The following is an 18,424-nucleotide window of genomic DNA, read 5'->3' on the forward strand; positions in this document are numbered from 1 at the left end:
CGTTGGCACCCGCAGATGTTTGCTGATAGAGCACTCGGATGCACTGTTTAATCCGACGCCAGACAGCTCCCACCACCCAGCAGCTCCCACCCATGCAAACCCCGCCCTCCCCATGCCACACCTCTTTTGGATTCAGCACTGAAGGTCCTTTCTGCAGCGGTAAGTTGATCTCTGGAAGGGGAAGTCCCCACTCTCCACTCATTTAATGTAAACGGACCCACCACCCACCCTTTCCGAACCGCTGATGCCACAGCGGCTCCCGACCAGCCGTCACCTCTGGGGTCATCAATTTCTTGGCCACGCGTGGAACACTCCAGCTTTTCAGCGAGCTCACGACAAATGCTGTGGGGTTTTCCTCTGGGAGGGCAGGCGCGGGCTCCGGGCACAGACGGGTCACAGGACTGACAGCACGGTGGCCCCCCACAGAGGAGGCCGTCCCAGGGGGTCCCCTTCCAGCCACCCCGACCAGAGTCGCGGCCTCCCCTGCGGAGCCGGGCGTAATTGGTTCTGCATGGTGTTGTTATGGCTTATGTGGAAATCAGAGCAAAAGAATTCGGTGGGGAAGGCCGCTGTCGGGGACCACATGGCGACTCCCGGCGGACGTCTCCACTAACCTGTTCCCAATTAGGGGCTTGGGGGGCTCCAGGCCTCCCATTTGTTTGTGAAGCGATTTGACCAAATTCTGCCTCAAAATTGGTCAAAGGGGAAGGCCCTTTGTGGAGCCATGTGCATCTTTTCCTTTTTAAGTTTTTTTTTTTTTTTTTTTTTTTTGGCCACACCAGGTGGCTTGTGAGATCTTAGTTCCCCAACCAGGTGAGAAAGAACAAGGTCTCCCAGTCGGGCCGCTATATTGGATTTTATGGGAAGGGTTGGAAAATTGTTAAGCTTTGTCCCTCTGCGCTGGACGGTGCCCAGCAGTCGGGTGGACAGACTGATACTCCCTCAGCTGGAGCTTCCAGATGTGCCTGGCCACCTTGATTCAAGAAAAAGCTAGCTGGAAAATTTGGGGAGAACCAGCATTTTCTTCCCCAGCTTGGGCACCATTTTTGCCATCTACAAAAATACACTTTGCTGTATTTAGGTGGCGCTATTAACAGGACTCTCTCTCTCTCTTTTTCCCTCAAGAATGTTTCCCGGTTTGTTTTTGTCATTTCATATTTTTCCCTACCACCTGGGGAAATCATCAAGCACTCACATTCCTGAAGCAACCTTTCCCACTGCTAGCTAATTAAAATAAACCTCTGTCCAAATTACGACTTTCATATTTTAGGTATCGGTGGAAAGTATTCGTGCATGTTCCCCCACCTTGGATGGACGGCACGTTGCTGGTATTTCTGGGGTGTCTGCTTTGTGCCAGGCACCATGCTAGTTGCCATCTGCGTGTTTGTTTGTTCATGTCGGGCTCTTGTCTACCCTGTGCTGGGGAGCTGTTAGCACTATGTTCTAGATGAGAAAGCCGAGCCCTAGGGCGTCAAGCCACAGCCACAGGGGCTTGGGGACACTGAGATCTGAATACAGGTTTATTTGACTCTAAGTTCTGTGCTGAACACGACGCACACGCTGGGGCTGGAGGAGACACACGTTGGGGACATTCACTTCTGAAGTTCTGTGGGTTCTATTCTAATGTGGAATTCCATGAGCCTCTAACTGACCCTGGAAGTGTGCTCCATGGAAGGGGCCTTGACCTGGGGGAATCAAGGGGGCAGACCTCCCTCCCAATTCGCCCCTACCCCCAACACCACTCTGAGATGTCACTTAGCTTCCAGCCCTCACCCCAAATGGCAGCAACAGTGAAGTCTTCTTCACCTCTCCGGGTGGACCCCAGGACATCAGGCACGAATTAGGAAAAGCCCCCAGCCCCCTCCCCCAGTGCAGGGCTTGGCAAATTGGAAAAGCGCGTCGGCTGGCTCTCTGGGTGGGTGTGGTCCCGTGTCCAGGCACACGGCTTGGCCAGCTTGCAGGGGGCGGTGTCCAAGCCACCATTCATCCCTTGGCCTGGCGTCCGTGTGCAGTAAACAGCTTCACACTGCGCAGCACTGACTTTCCTTAGCAAGTACGCCATGAACACAAGTGCACAGGCCATGTGCTCCTGAGCCTGCCATCCCGGGCCTGACGAATGATGACAACAGTGACACGACAAGAAAATAGGTCATACTGATCTGCAGCTACGATGCGTGTGCCAGGCACTGTGCTGAGCACGTCTGGTTGTATTAACTCGTTTAATCTGCACCACAGCCCCATGAGGTACGTTCTATTATTGTCCCCATTTGAGAGATGGGGAAACTGAGGTCGTCGTTTGAAAATACAGGGACCATGGGGCCAAGCTTCTTTTAAAGAAAAAATCTGGGAATTCCCTCGTGGTCTAGTGGTCAGGACTCTGCACTTTCACTGCCGAGGGCACAGATTGGATCCCTGGTCGGGGAGCTAAGATCCCGCAAGCTGCATGGTGCGGCCAAAAAGAATGAATGAATGAATAAATAAGTAAATAAATACGCAAATCTGACCCGATCACTCCACTCGGTCCTCTGGGCATCTCTCCGTATAACCTCAGAGCAGGTGGGTGTGGCCCCAAAGCCCTCCATGGTCAGGCTTCTGCCTGTCACCTCAGCCACGTCTGCTCTTGGGCGCCCCCTACGTACTCTGCTCCAGTTGTACCGAAACCTCCCACCCCGTCCGAGACCTTTGCCTGGGCTGTCGGTCCCACCCGGTCTGCCTGGCAAATACCTCTCCTTCCTCTTTCAAAACGTACTTGAGCATCGGTGGTTTTGGTCTCCTTTCAAGAGCGGCTCCCTCCTTCCTTCCTCTGGGTCCTGCCGCTCCCGCTGCATTCCTCTGTCACGGGACACCTTGCAGCTTCTGCGTGTTCGGGGTCCACCTCCTGCAGTCGAGAGTGGGTCCTAGGAGACAGGTGTGGCTGCTGTGAGCAGGGTCCGGCTGTGAGTGTTAGGGAAGGGCCCTGTCCCTCTCTTCCCCGCCCCTGCCCAGCATTCCAGCTTAGGCTCCCGTTGGTGATTCAAACCACGAACCTAATATTTGTGTAAATAGCATCTTTCTACATCTGATGGCTGCAAGATTCTAGCCTGTCTCTTTTCATACTTGTTTGGTGCCCCTGGTGCTTGTGTCCTGGGCGTGTGTGAAATGATCCTGCCGAGGCCTGGGGAGAAAGCACGCAGACACATGAATCTTGCGGACGTTCTGTTCATTTCAGTGAACCCAGAGGCCACGTTCTTGGCAAAGCACCCAGGGAAGGCCTGGTGGGGGATGCTTGGTGAGCACGGGGCCTCAGCCTCCCACTTCCTCCTAGGAGACGTTTTCTGGTTAATGGTGACAGCACTCTGAGTCCAGGGTGGGGGGATTTCTGAGTTGAGAGGAGCCCAAAGTAGGGACCTCTTACACTCCTAAGCACCTCACTCTGAAATTGCAGCATGATTGCCTTCTGTGGCTGCAAAACGTGTGAACTGGTGTAATGCCCAAGTCCCTGGTGCGATTTCTGAATACCACAGGAGCGTGGCATCCTGGGAAGCAACGTCTGGGTGGCACCCACATGCAGGACGCTGTAGCCACGAAGCGCTCACCCAACTGTGGCCACGTGTGGTCGTGCTCACTGGGGCTACAGCTCCTGAGAAACACTGAACTTGGCAGTTCTGCCTATTTTGTGGTCAGTCAGCCTTGGGTGGGAGCAGGGAGGGGGCGTGGCTGAAGAGAAGATGGAAAGAAGTTAATGGATTTAAGAGCTGTTTAGGAGCCCAATTGCCCAGGTGTGGCCGTGGACGACTGTGGAAGACATAGAGAAGAAGGATTCGGAGGAATCTTGAGCTTCTTCCTGGCTTGGGCAGTTGCCTGGTGGACGTGTTTTTCACAGAGGAGGGAGCACAGGAGGCAAGCCAGGTTGGGGTGAAAGCGTGCGTATCGGTCTGCTAGGGCTGTCATCACAAAGTTCTACAGACTGGGGGGCTTAAACAACAGGCATTTATTGTCTTACCATTCTGGAAGCTGGAAGTCCAAGGTCAAGGTAGCAGCAGGGTTGGTTCCTTCTGAGGCCTCTCTCCTTGGCTTACAGATGGGCATCTTCTTCTTGTGTCCTCACATGGTCATCCCTCTGTGTCCTAACCTACTCTTCTTATAAGGATGCCTGTCATATTGGGTTAGGGTCCACCCTAATGACCTCTTTTTAACTGAATCACCTCTCCAAGTGCGGTCACATTCTTTTTTTTTTTTTTAAAGGTAAATGCATTTTTTTTTCTTTTTTAAAAATTTTTATTTATTTTTGGCTGCACTGGGTCTTCGTTGCTGCGTGCGGGCTTTCTCTAGTTGCTGCGAGCAGGGGCTACTCTTTGTTGCAGCATGCAGGCTTCTCATTGCGATACCTTCTCTTGTTGCAGAGCATGGGCTCTAGGCGCGCAGGCTTCAGTAGTTGTGGCACACGGGCTCAGTAGTTGTGGCTCGTCGGCTCTAGAGCGCAGGCTCAGTAGCTGTGGCCCACGGGCTTAGATGCTCCGCGGCATGTGGGATCTTCCCGGACCAGGGATTGAACCTGTGTCCCTGAATTGGCAGGAGGATTCTTAACCACTGTGCCACCAGGGAAGTCCCTGCAGTCACATTCTGAGGTACCGAGGATTAGGACTTCAACAGATCAGTCTTGGGAAGATACAATTCAGCCCATAACAGCATGCATGTAGTTTTAAACAGGTTGAGTCCTGAGAACCACGCAGACACGCAAGCCATGTTGGATGTGTCCTTCTGGGTTGAGAGGGAAGGGCTTGGCTGGAGCTGTGAATTTGGGGGTGGCTGGCAAGGAGATGGTAATTGGGGCCACAGGAGAGGAGGAATCGGTCCAGGAGAGAGAGTGGAGGGAGATGAGAGGAGATTCAGGACCAGCCATCCAGGAACCCAACATGGGAAGGGCGGGTGAAGCTGTGGCCGGTGGGACTGGAGAAGATCCAGGGGAGAGTGGAGTCACAGAAGGGACCCCAAGGAAGGGATTGCTTCAAGGAAGAGGGTGTGGTCATCGTTTTGAACAGCAAGTGCCCTTTTTTCTACCTGCCACTCATTCTGTTTCATGTCTCCCACAAGATGGCAGACAGCTTGGGGCAGGGGCTTAGTTTTGCTTTTATCCAAGCCCACTCCCACCCTCGACTCACCCCAGGGCCTGGTTCAGGAATAGAATAAAAATTGAAGTATGGAAATATTCATTTCCAGTTTTCCTTAGGCAGGTGTGAGTTTCTGTTTTCGTGAAATCAGTCTACTCCTGGGAGTTAAAGGTGGATAAACGTGTCCTCTAGTGGCAAGAGGCTTGTGTACCACCCCCCCCCCCAAGGCAATCTTGTGGCAGCAAATGACTGTGAGCTAAAATGAAACACCCAGATGTGCTGTTCGACTTGGAAGGGGGGAAAAAAAAAACCCGGCTGTGCTCACTGTGGCTTTGTTTGGTCTTTAAACATTGATTGGTCAAAGTGAATGATGCTTTCCAGATGCTCCGGTTTCCCCCAGCCAGGAGTCCGGCTGGCCAGCTGGGCCCCGCTGCGGGCCTCTCCTTCAGCCCAGCCTCCAGTGCAGCCGGACAGCCTTCCTCAGGCCCGGCTTCCACCCGCCTGGCTAGAGCTGTGGGGCTGTGGCCTCGCTTCCTGCTGCGGGGGGGGGGGCTGGGCAGATGGTCCCCAAGGACCCTTCCAGCTCTAACAGGCAACAGTTGTGTGTCTTCCGGGCCGGCAACTGCCTCGGAATCAAAGTCAGGCATCCGAGGACCCCCGCAGGGTGAGCGGTAATGAGGCCCTTTATTTACAAAGGGTTTCGTGATCTTCCGAGACGCCACCCCACACGTCCGCCCCGAGCTGCCAGCCCAGCCTCAGCGCTCTGGGCACAGCTGCCTGGGTAACCCACTCCCGGTGACGTCAGCCCCGCGCCTGCCCCGCCTCTGAGCTGCTGTCGTTTGGAGTTTATCACACTTTGACGTGAATCCATGAACAGGCTTCTTCTCCTAGAGTAACTATTTGCCTCGGATTCTAATACTTGAACAAGCTGGTGAGACGCCTATGTTAGAATTTCTTTTAAACTTTTCATTTCAAAATAAATATAGATTCACAGGAAATTGCAAAAGTAACACAGAGAGACATTTCTGCTTCTGGAGTAGATGTACTTTTCCCTATTCCTCCCACTAAGTACAACTAAAAACTCTGAATGTTTTATATAAAACAAATAGAAGGGGCTTCCCTGGTGGCACAGTGGTTGAGAATCTGCCTGCCAATGCAGGGGACACGGGTTCGAGCCCTGGTCTGGGAAGATCCCACATGCCGCGGAGCAACTGGGCCCATGAGCCACAATTACTGAGCCTGTGCATCTGGAGCTCGTGCTCCGCAACAAGAGAGGCCGTGACAGTGAGAGGCCCGCGCACCGCGATGAAGAGTGGCCCCCACTTGCCGCAACTAGAGAAAGCCCTCGCACAGAAACGAAGACCCAACACAGCCAAAAAGAAATCAAGAAATAAAGAAAGAAAGAAGCTTTCATTAAAAAACAAAACAAAACAAAACAAAAAACAAATAGAAGAAGATTCTGAAAGGTGGAGAGAAACAGGTGGGCTGACTAGGGACCTTAGGACCCAAGGAATTGCACAGTGGCAAGTTCCCTGGGTTTTCTTTTGCCTCATACATCCTAGACTTAGAGGAGGAGAAGCTGGCATTTAAAAATGCCAAGAGGCACAGACAAACAAAAACCTTCTCTTTCTGGCCAAAAGACCAGGAAAGGGAAGCCCAGCAAGACAGAAAACTTTTAGACAATAACTACCCTACTTTAGCTAAACACACAGAAGAAAACACGGCCCCGCCCACACCCACACCACACTGTAATGAGGTGTCCCAACATCCCCACTGGGCTGGTGTCAGAGGAGGCTGAGTGGGAAGCCAGGACTTTCATCCCTACCAGCTGGAAACGAGGCCCGTCTCCCGTGGTGCCCGTAGAGACACGTGGGGAGTCCAGACCTCTACCCCAGCCTGGCGGTAACAAGGCATCTCTCCTCCTCCCCACAGGATTTTGTCAGAGGAGGACTGGTAGAGAGTCAGGTCTTTCACCTTGGCCCGATAACAAGGTCACCCCTCCCCCAACCCCATGTCTACAGGTGAGGAGAAGAAACAGCCCTTCTGTCCCTCCAAGCCAGGGAGTTTTCAGGGAAGGCTTAGTGGGGAACCAGAACTCCCACTTCTACCCAGCGGTAATAGGAGCACCTCTACCATGGGTGCCAGTGAAGGCCAGCTGGGAAACCAGGACTTCTATCTCCATCTGGCAAGAATGAGGCCCAGCCCACGCCACCCCTTCCAGAGCAGAGTAAGAGGAAACCAGCTGAAACAGAAGGTTTAAATAAGATCCCAAATCTCATCTGCAATATGAGAATGTCCAGGTTTCAAATGAAAGTCACTCAGCATACCAAGAACCAGAGAGATCTAAAACTGAATGAAAAGAGATGATAAATAGAGACCAAACCTGAGATGACAGAGATGTTAGATTATCCGACAAAGATTTCAAAGCACCCATGATAAAAATGCTTCAACAAGCAATTATGAATATGCTGAAAACAAATGAAAAAATAGAAAGTCTCAGCAAAGAAATAGAAGATATAAAAAGGAAAGGATCTGTGAGCTGGAAGACGACAATAAAAAGTACTCAGTATGAATAACTGAGAGACAACAGACAGGAAAAAAATGAACAGAGCCTTGGGGACCCATGGGACTATAACAAAAGATCTAATATTCGTTACATCAAGTCCTGGGAAGAGAAGAGAGAGAGGGTGGAGCTGAAATAATAACTGAAAACTTCCCTAATTTGACAAGAGATGTCAACTTATACATTCAGGAAGCTGAGCAAATTCCAAATATGATAAACCCAAAGAAATCCACACCAAGACGCATCGTAGTCAAAACTCTGAAAACTAAAGACAAAGAAAAAAATCTTGAAAGCAACAAGAGAGAAATGACACTTTACCAACAGGAGAAACAATTCAAATTATAGCAGATTTCTCATCAGAAATCATGGAGGTCATTAGGAAGTAGCACGACTTTAACAGGGGCTGGAAGAAAAAATTCAGAATTCTATACTCAGAGAAAATATTCTTTAGAAATTAAAGGAAAACCAAGACATCGTCAGTTGAAGGAAAACTAAGAGAACTTTTTGTCAGTAGACCTATCTTAAAAGAATTGCTAAAGAAATTTTTGTAAACAGAAAGGAAACGAGGAACCTTGGAACATCAGGAAAGTGAGGAAAAGTATAGGAAAATACAATAGGTTTTCATTCTCCTCTTGAGTTTTCTAAATTATGTTTGACATTGAAGAAAAATTGTAACACTGTCTGATGTGGTTCTAAATATATGTAGAGGAAATATTTAAGACAACCGTAAACAGAAAGAGTAAAGGAACCTAAAGGGAGATGAGATTTCTATACTTCACTCCAACTGGTAAAATAACACCAATAGACGGATAAGTTATGTATACATAATGCAATACCTAGAACAACTACTAAAATAGTTATATAAAGAAACACTGTACATAAGCAAAAATGGAATTCTAAAAAAGTTCAGTTAACCCACAAAATGACAGGAAAAAGAAAACAGAAAAACAAAAAATAGAACAAATATAAAACAAAAAACAAATTGGCAGACTTCAGCCCTAACATATCAATAATTACATTAAATGTAAATGGTCATTTACCATTTAAGGACAATTGAGAGACAGAAATTGACGATTAAAAAAGGGGAATAGGCAGAGTGAATTTTAAAGATGACCCAACTATGTGCCATCTACAAGAAATCCATGTACAATAGCACAGGCAGCTTAAAAGCAAAAGGGTAGGAAAGATATATCATGCAAAGATTAATTTAAAAAATCATATGGTTATATGAATATCAGATGAAGTAGACTTCAGAGCAAGGCAAATTGCTAGAGATAGAGATTATATAATGATAAAAGGGCAAATCCACTAACAAGAGAGACATACCAATCCTAAATGTGTATGCATCAAAGAACAGACTTGCAAAATATGTGAAACAAAAACTGATAGAATTGAGAGGAAAAATAGATAACTCTACAGTTACATCTGGAGACTTCAACATTCCTCTCTCAACAATTGATAGAACAACTAGACGGAATGTCAACAAAGATATAGAAGAACTCAACAATACTATCAACTAACATGGTCTAAACAACATTTAGAGAACACCCCAGCCAGCAATAGCATAACACACATTTTTTTAACTGTCAGAGAACATATACCAAGATAGACCATATCCTGGGCCATAACACAAAACCTCAAAAAAAATTAAAAGAACTGAAATTATACAGTGTGTTCTCTAATCACAATGGAAGCCAACCAGAAATTCATAACAAAAAGATAACAGGAAAATCTCCAAACACTTGGAGACTAAACAACACACTTCTAAATAACCCATGGGTCAAAGAGGAAGTCTCAAGGGAAGTTAAAAAATTATATTGAGCTGAATCAAAATCAAAATACACTGTATCAAAATTTGTGAGAACAGCTAAAGCAGTGCTGAGAGGAAAGTTTATAGCACTAAATTCGTACATTAGAAAAGAGGGGGGACTTCCCTGGTCGCGCAGTGGTTAAGAATCTGCCTGCCAGTGCAGGGGACACGGGTTCGAGCCCTGGTCCGGGAAGATCCCACATGCCGCAGAGCAACTAAGCCCGTGTGCCGCAACTACTGAGCCTGTGCTCTAGATCCCACGAGCCACAACTGCTGAGCCCACGTGCCTGGAGCCTGTACTCCGCAACAAGAGAAGCCACCGCAATGAGAAGCCCACGCACCGCAATGAAGAGTAGCCCCGGCTCACTGCAACTAGAGAAAGCCGCGTGCAGCAACGAAGACCCTAAGTAGCCAAAAATAAATAGATAAAATAAGTGAAAGAAAGAAAGAAAGAAAGAAAGAAAAGAGGGAAAGTGTTAAATCAATAATCTAAGAGTCCACCTGAAGATTCTATGAGAGGAAGGGCAAAAAAAAAAAAAAAAAAACCCAAAGCAAGTAGAATGAAGGAAATAATAAAGAGCAAAAATCAATGAAATTGAAAATAGAAGAAAATAGAGAAACTCTATGAAACAAAGAGCTGCTTGTTTGAAAAGATAAAACTGACAAACCTAGCAAGACTGACAAATTGAAAAAAGAGAACCTACACGAGTTACCAAAATCTGGAATGAAATAGGGAATATCATGACAGACTCTGCAGACATCTAAAGGATAATAAGGGAATTCTAGGAGCAACTCTACACACATAAACTTGGCACTTTAGATGAAATGGGTCATCTTCTCCAAAAACTCATGCTATCACAACTCCCCCAATATGAAATAGATAATTTGAAGAGCCCTATAACTATTTAGGAAATTGAATTCATGAGTTTAAAACTCCTTAAAAAAGAAGCCTCCAGGCCCAGATGGTTTTACTGAAAAATTCTACCAAGTATTTAAAGAAGAATTAATATTAATTCTACACAATCTCGTCCAGAAAATAGAAGGAGGAACACTTCCCAATTCATTTTATGAAGTTAATATTATCTTGATATCAAAACAAGATAAAAACAGTACAATAAAAAATGAAACAAAAAACTACAGACCAAAATCCCTCATGCAAAAATCCTTAACAAAATACTAGCAAGTAGAGTTTAACAACATATAAAAAGAATTATACCCCATATCCTGAGTCTCACACCTATGAAAAATTAATTCAAAATGAATAACAAACTTAAATGTAAAACATAAAACTTTTAGAAAAAACATAGGAGAAAATCTTTGGGATCTAGGACTAGACAAAGAGTTCTCAGAGTTGACACCAAAAGCATTATTCAGAAAAGGAAAAATTCGTAAATTTGACTCAACAGAATTTAAAAATTTTCCTCTTTGAAAAACCCTGTTAAAAAGCTGAAAAGACAAGTTACAGACTGGAAGAAAAATTTGCACACCACATATCCAACAAAGGACTGGTATCTAGAATGTATCAAGAATTCTCAAAACTCAACAATAAAAAAACCCAAACAATTCAATTAGAAAATAGAAAAAAGGGACTTCCCTGGTGGCATAGTGGTTAAGAATCCACCTGCCAGTTCAGGGACACAGGTTCAATCCCTGGTCTGGGAAGATCCCACATACCGCAGAGCAACTAAGCCTGTGCGCCACAACTACTGAGCCTGCACTCTACAGCCAGTGAGCCACAACTACTGAGCCCGTGTGCCACAACTACTGAAGCCTGCTCACCTAGAGCCCATGCTCTGCAACAAGAGAAGCCACTGCAAATGAGAAGCCCGTGCAGCGCAACGAAGGCTAGCCCCTACTCGCCACAACTAGAGAAAGCCCCTGCACAGCCAAAAATAAAATAAAATAAAATAAAAAAATTTATTTTAAAAAATGGAAAAACAACATGAGGAGACATTTCACAAGAAAATATACAGAAGACAAATAAGTACATGAAAAGATGTTCGACATCATTAGCCACTAGGAAAATGCAAATTAAAACCATAGTGGGATGGTTCACTACATACCTATAAAAATGGCTAAAATAAAAAAGAGCGACAACACCAAATGTTGGTGAGGATGAGGAGAAATTGGATCACTCACATATTGCTGATGGGAATGTAAAATGGTACAGCCACTCTGGAAAACAATTTGGCTGTTTTCTAAAAAATTAAATATTCAAATACCATATGCCCCAACAGTTGTCTTCCTGGATATTTATTCCAGAGAAATGAAGATTTCTGTTCACAGAAAAACCTGTACACCAATGTTTATAACACCTTTATTCTTAATGGCCAGAACCTAGAAACAGCCCAGATGTTCTTCAACCTTCTCTGAGCATGTTCACTGTCAGTCTATGTGGATGATCTTTATCAGGTTGAGAAGTTCCTTTTCCTTCCTGTTTAGATTGCTGAGATTTTTATCATAAGTGGATGTTGAATTTGTCAAATGCTTTTATATATATATGTGTATATATATATATACATATATATAAAAATGATTATATGGCTTATGTCAATGTAGTGAATTATATTGATTAATTTTTAAATGTTAAATGTATCTTGTATTTCTGTGATAATTCCAACTTGGTCATGATGCATTATACTTTTTATATATTACTGGATTTGATTTGATAGTATATTGTTAAGAATTTTTGTGTCTATATACATGAGGGATATTGAGCTGCAATTTCCTTTTCTTGTAGTGTCCTTATCTGGTTTGGTAAGAGAGTAATGGGTTGAGAAGTATTCATTCCTTTTCTATTTCCTGAAAGAGTTTGTATAAAATTGATATTATTGTTTCCTTAAATGTTTGATATAATTCACTTATTAATCTTTGAATCTTCCCTCTAACCCTCAATCCCTCTGTCAATATGGTAGGTACTTAGTACATGTGGAATGAATAAATTTGTGCTTCTAGACCAAGGGTTGCAAGTTCAGATGGCTTCAAGACTGGGCCAGTAACAGAAATAGGTGAAACAGCTGAGTACTATAGGGAGTGGTGGGGTCTGTGGCTAAAAAGCAAAACATTCAAATTCAAACTTTATCTACAAATAACAAATGCTGGAAAAGTGTGTGGAGAAAAGGGAAGCCTCCTACACTGTTGGTGGGAATGTAAATTGGTGCAGCCACTATGGAAAACTGTATGGAGGTTCCTCAAAAAACTAAAAATAAAGTTGCCATATGATCCTGCAATCCCACTCCTGGGCATATATCTGGAGAAAACCATAATTAGAAAAGATACATGCACCTCAATGTTCATTGCAGCACTATTTACAATAGCCAGGACATGGAAACAACCTCAATGTGCATCAACAGATGAATGATAAAGAAGCTATAGTGCATATATACAATGGAATGCTACTTAGCCATAAAAAGAATGGAATAATGCCATTTGCAGTAACATGGATGGACCTAGAGATTATCATACTAAGTGAAGTAAGTTAGACAAAGGTAAGTATCATATGATATCACTTATATGTGGAATCTAAAATATGACACAAATGAACTTATCTACGAAACAGAAAGAGACTCACAGACATAGAGAGCAAACTTGTGGTTGCCAAGGGGGAGGGGGTTGGGAGAGGGACACACTGGGAGTTTGGGATTAGCAGATGCAAACTATTATATATAGGATGGATAAACAACAAGGTCCTACTGTATAGCACAGGGAACTCTATTCAATATCCTGGGTAAACCATCATGGAAAAGAATATGAAAAAGAATATATATATGTATAACAATCACTTTGCTGTACAGCAGAAATGAACACAACATTGTAAATCAACTATACTTCAAAAATATAAATTTTTTAGAAAACAAATTCAAACTTTAAAAAACTTATCTGTGGATCTTGCCTGTAGACCTTTGGTTTGCAACCCGTATAAACACTTCTAATTCCATATTTTCTTAAGACATGGAGACGACGGTAGAGGACAGAGTATGAGCTGAATCATACTGAGAAATTTAAAATGTATAGATGTGGCTCTGTTTGGTGCTCTCCTCACATTGACTCACCCTCTTACCTTGCCTCATTTCTCGTCTCTCTCACTCTTACTACCCTGGGATTGCAGGCTTCCAATAAAGCATGAGCATCTTTAGAAAGAAAGTTGGGGAGGGGCGAGTTATGACACCATGCAGCCATTGCCCAGCAAAGTGTTAGGGACTTATCTAAAGGGATAGAGAGATAAGAAATGCCTGGTGATGTTCTTATCAATCCAGGCCCAGCTAGGATTCTTGCTGGCAGTGTAAAGTGTTGGGGCAGCATTTCTTGGCTAGCCAGCCACAAGTGCACATGAGCTGGAATTCTCTCTCTTGGTGCCTTTGCTCACACACCCCCAGGGTTTGGGGGGCAGATTCATTGAGAAGAGGTCACAGTACTTGTAGTCATTCATTCCTAGGCTGCTGGAGCGACTCTCCCCTGTCTCTTCATCTTCTGAGTCTGACTCATAGAAAGGGTCAATCCACAAACTTTGGCTGCGTGTCTGTCCCGGGCGGGGCCGTGTGCTGGGTGCTCAGAACGGAGCCAGACACAGCCCTGCCCAGGACAACTCAGGACTGGGTATCATCAACATAAAGACTAGAAACCATCAAAGAAAAACATGATGGAATAAACTCATGCTCTGTTTCTAAAAGGAAGGAAATGTGTTCTACATTTTGGAAATCTTTCCATTCAACACTGTCAAAATAAAGAAGCAAAGGCTTGTTGCTGGAAGGGACAAGCTTCAAAACTGGGGAAAAATAGCTCATGTGGGGACTGGCTTTGTTCCAAACACGCTTGATCAATGAGTGGTTACTGCGTGGTGTTTTTTTTTTTTTTTTTTAATTTTATTTATTTATTTATTTATTTATTTATGGCTGTGTTGGGTCTTCGTTTCTGTGCAAGGGCTTTCTCTAGTTGCGGCGAGCGGGGGCCACTCTTCATCGCGGTGCGCGGGCCTTTCAGTATCGCGGCCTCTCTTGTTGTGGAGCACAGGCTGCAGATGCACAGGCTCAGTAGTTGTGGCACACGGGCCTAGTCGCTCCGCGGCATGTGGGAATCCTCCCAGACCAGGGCTCGAACCCGTGTCCCCTGCATTGGCAGGCAGATTCTCAACCACTGCGCCACCAGGGAAGCCCCTGCGTGGTGTTTTTAAAGGGAGTTAAAATGTTGTCCTACTAGAGCACAGAGGGTCATAGGACACCATGGCCCCTAATTTTAAGTCTTGGTGGTGACTTCAGTGTTTCAAACAAAAATTTTTTTTTGGTGGGGCCGATCAGATCTAAAGTCTTACTAATTCTGTATAACTCTGAACAAATCCTTACCTGTCTCTCTAAAGTACATCTCCTATCTTTATGGGTTGTTTCATTTCTCCATCGCAGTTTAAAAAATATATTTTGAATTTTCCCTGGCTTCAGAATGAAGTCATAAGACCTCAGAATTGCCAACAGATGCTCTCTTTCTAGAACGTGAGTGTGCGGGGAAGTTTTATTAAAGTGATTTTTGTGTGCAGAAAAAGATTAGACATGTATAAAACATGCCGTAAAAAGTACACACATACTCCAGGGAATGTCTCAGATTTGATTTCAGGGTTCACTCTTGCGTAGATAATGATAGCCTTTAATTTATACACTTTTTTTTTTTTTTTTGGTTTGGGCTTGTTTTTTGTGTGTTTGGCCTATGTCCCCACTGTGATTCTAAATTGCCAAAACTTAAACATGGAAAACTGGTATTTGAGGTTAGGCATAAAATTATGAGATCATATACCTCCAAAGTTTTTCATGCATTTTGGATAGTCTCAGTTCCAGGGTTGTTTAACGCCAGTAATGAACATGGGCTGGGAGCAGTGTAGGTTGTTAAAAGTACTTGCCAAACATACTTCTAAAGCTTAACCCCATTAAGGGGAAAAGAAAAAAAAAGAAATAGCATTACAGCACATTGGCTTGAAAGCAATCTGCCCAATGACTGGCCTCTAAATGTTTCTCATTAAGTACCTTCCCCAAGGGCAGGGCTGGGACTCATTCATTTCTTTTTCTTTTTTTTTTTTTAACTTTATTTTTAGTTTTTTTAAAAAATTAATTAATTAATTAATTTATTAATTTATTTATTTATGGCTGTGTTGGGTCTTCATTTCTGTGTGAGGGCTTTCTCTAGTTGCGGCGAGCGGGGGCCACTCTTCATCGCCGTGCAAGGGCCTCTCACTATTGTGGCCTCTCTTGTTGCGGAGCACAGGCTCCAGACGTGCAGGCTCAGTAGTTGTGGCTCACGGGCCTAGTTGCTCCGCGGCATGTGGGGTCTTCCCAGACCAGGGCTCGAACCCATGTCCCCTGCATTAGCAGGCAGATGCTCAACCACTGTGCCACCAGGGAAGCCCTCATTTCTTAATTTGAAGTGCCTAGCTCAGTATCAGACAACGTTAGATGCTCAGTAGATATCAGCTGAATGGATGATTTGAAAGCATGTGACATTAAGAGGCGTGTTAAAAGGATGGGTCCCCAAGAGTAGGATTCATACCCCAGGGCAAAGCATGCTGTGCTGTCTTTCACTTCCAAGATGGACTTTTGGAACTCTGAGCAGAGGTAGTGCCTTGAAATCTAAGAAGCTGCCTTGCCTGGAGGAAGGCACTCCAGAAAAGCAAGAAGAGAGTCTGGTGCTGCTGAGTTCCTGGGTGGGGCCTGGACGCCACTCCCCGTTCCTCCCTCAGAACGCGCTGGGGGCAGTGGAATCCCAAGGGAAGTTCTGGGGAATCCTGAAGTGGAGGGACCTGACCCTCTTGGAGGCCCTTCGCGGTGGGGTGGAGATTACTGCCTGGAGGTTGGTGCAGAGAGGACTTGCTGGTGGCTTCCGTCTGGAACAGTCTTCTCTCTTCCCCAGGTGGTTCTCACCTGTTCTTCAGGACTCCAGTCAGATGCTCCCTCTCTGGGAAGACTACCCTGTCCCCCAGTCTGGGTTACCTGCCTCCTCTCCTCTGGGTCTCCTGGTTCCCCATGTGTCCATCTACCATAAACAAATCACATGATATTGCAATCCTGTTGCATTCATAGCCTGTGAGCTCCTTTGGGAGGGACCATGTCTCCAGGCATCACTGTGTCTCTGTGATCAGAACAGGGTGTTCCTGGGTCCCCACTGCCCCTCCCTCTGCCCACCCCAATTTATCAAGGTTCTATTGAAGATAATGTATTTTCCCCATCCCCACTCAATACCCCCAGCTGCTTTAAATATTTTTCTTTTTGTTTGTTTTTCAACAGTTTGACTATTCGGTATTTAGAATGTGGTTTTCTTTGTGTTTACCCTGTTTTGGATAAACTGAGCTTCCTGAATCTGTGGGTTGGCATATTTCATTGCTTTGGGGAAATTCTTGACCATAATCTGAGTACTGCTTTTGCTGCCCACACCCACCCTTGTTTTTCTGGGGCTACAATTACATGTATGTTGGACCTTTTGACTATGTCCCATAGGTCTTCCATCCTCTTTTAAAATCCATTCTTCTATTTTTTTCTATGTTTCAATTTATGTATTTTTATTGATTTATATTTGATTTCATTTTTCTTGTGTTCTGCTATGTCTAATCTGTTGTTGAACCTTTCCCTTGAGTTCTTTTTTTTATTTTTCTTTTTTTTTTGGGCTGTGTTGGGTCTTCGTTGCTGCGCACGGGCTTTTCACTAGTTGCAGCAAGCGGGGGCTACTCTTTGTTGTGGTGCACTGGCTTCTCATTGCAGTGGCTTCTCTTGTAGTGGAGCACGGACTCTAGGCACGCAGGCTTCAGTAGTTGTGGTGCACGGACTTAGTTGCTCCTTGGCATGTGGGATCACCCCGACCAGGGATTGAACCCGTGTCCCCTGCATTGGCAGGCAGATTCTTAACCACTGCGCCACCAGGGAAGTCTCTCCCTTGAGTTCTTAATTTTCCAGTTCTAGAATGTCAGTTTGGTTATTTGGTTCTTTTTTCTCTAAAGAGTCCAATTTCCTATTGAAAATTTACCTTTCATTATTTTGCCTATGTTTTCCTTCAGTTTCCTTGACATATGCATAATTATTATTTTAAAGTTCTTGTCAGCTAACTTCCATATCTGGATCAACGGTGGTTATGTATCCTTTGCTTGTCTTTTCTGTTCATTCCTTGTCATATTTTCTTCACTCTTTTCAGGTATAGTAATTTTAATTGAAAGCTGAACATTGTGTATGGAAAGCAAGGAGGCTCCAAGTGACTTTATTCTCCTCTAGGGATGGTTTCTCCTCACCTCTTAAAAATATTCCTGCTTATGTGAAAAAAAGCTAAATACAAAACTGTCCCTGGGCTTCCCTGGTGACGCAGTGCTTAAGAATCTGCCTGCCAATGCAGGGGACACAGGTTCAAGCCCTGGTCCGGGAAGATCCCACATGCCTCGGAGCAACTAAGCCTGTGCGCCACAACTACTGAGCCTGCGCTCTACAGCCCGCGAGCCACAACTACTGAGCCTGCGTGCCTAGATCCCGTGCTCTGCAACAAGAGAAGCCACCACAATGAGAAGCCCACGGACCGCAACGAAGAGTAGCCCTCGCTCAACACAACTAAAAGAAAGCCCGCGCGCAGCAACGAAGACCCAACGCAGCCATAAATAAATAAATAAATAAATTTATTAAGAAAAGAAAAAACCAAAAAACTCTCCCTATTGGATAAATGGTATGAGAGCCTTTTCACCTCAATCCAACCAGAAACTGAGCAGGGAAGGGGCCGAGTTGCAGTTTGAGTCATACTCAGTTTGTCTCCGCGGCGTCCCTGTTCCCAGATCATGCCCTCCTGAACTTTCAACTGGCCACCTGCTGGGTTTTGTCTCCCAGTCCCGAGAGACTACTGGACAGTCAGCTCTCCTACATCCTGCCCAAGTAGCTTCAACATCCACTACTACATGGTACGTGGAGGCTGGCTGCATTTTGGACGTAGGTCTCCTCCCACGCTGGGCTTTTG

The 18,424-nt window shown here is 45.1% G+C and overlaps 1 long non-coding RNA gene across 1 annotated transcript; it reads right to left on the minus strand.

The window, feature by feature from the left end:
* Positions 1-1,523: 1,523 nt before the first annotated feature.
* LOC132372762 (uncharacterized) lies at positions 1,524-3,120 on the minus strand. The gene is made up of 3 exons (XR_009505252.1): positions 3,027-3,120; positions 2,750-2,897; positions 1,524-2,109 (listed from the first exon to the last, which is right to left on the minus strand). It is a non-coding gene; the product is annotated as an uncharacterized LOC132372762 (long non-coding RNA).
* Between the last annotated feature and the right edge of the window lie 15,304 nt (positions 3,121-18,424).

The sequence above is a fragment of the Balaenoptera ricei genome, chromosome 10 (assembly GCF_028023285.1).
Source record: "Balaenoptera ricei isolate mBalRic1 chromosome 10, mBalRic1.hap2, whole genome shotgun sequence".
In the NCBI taxonomy this organism is placed as follows: domain Eukaryota; kingdom Metazoa; phylum Chordata; class Mammalia; order Artiodactyla; family Balaenopteridae; genus Balaenoptera; species Balaenoptera ricei.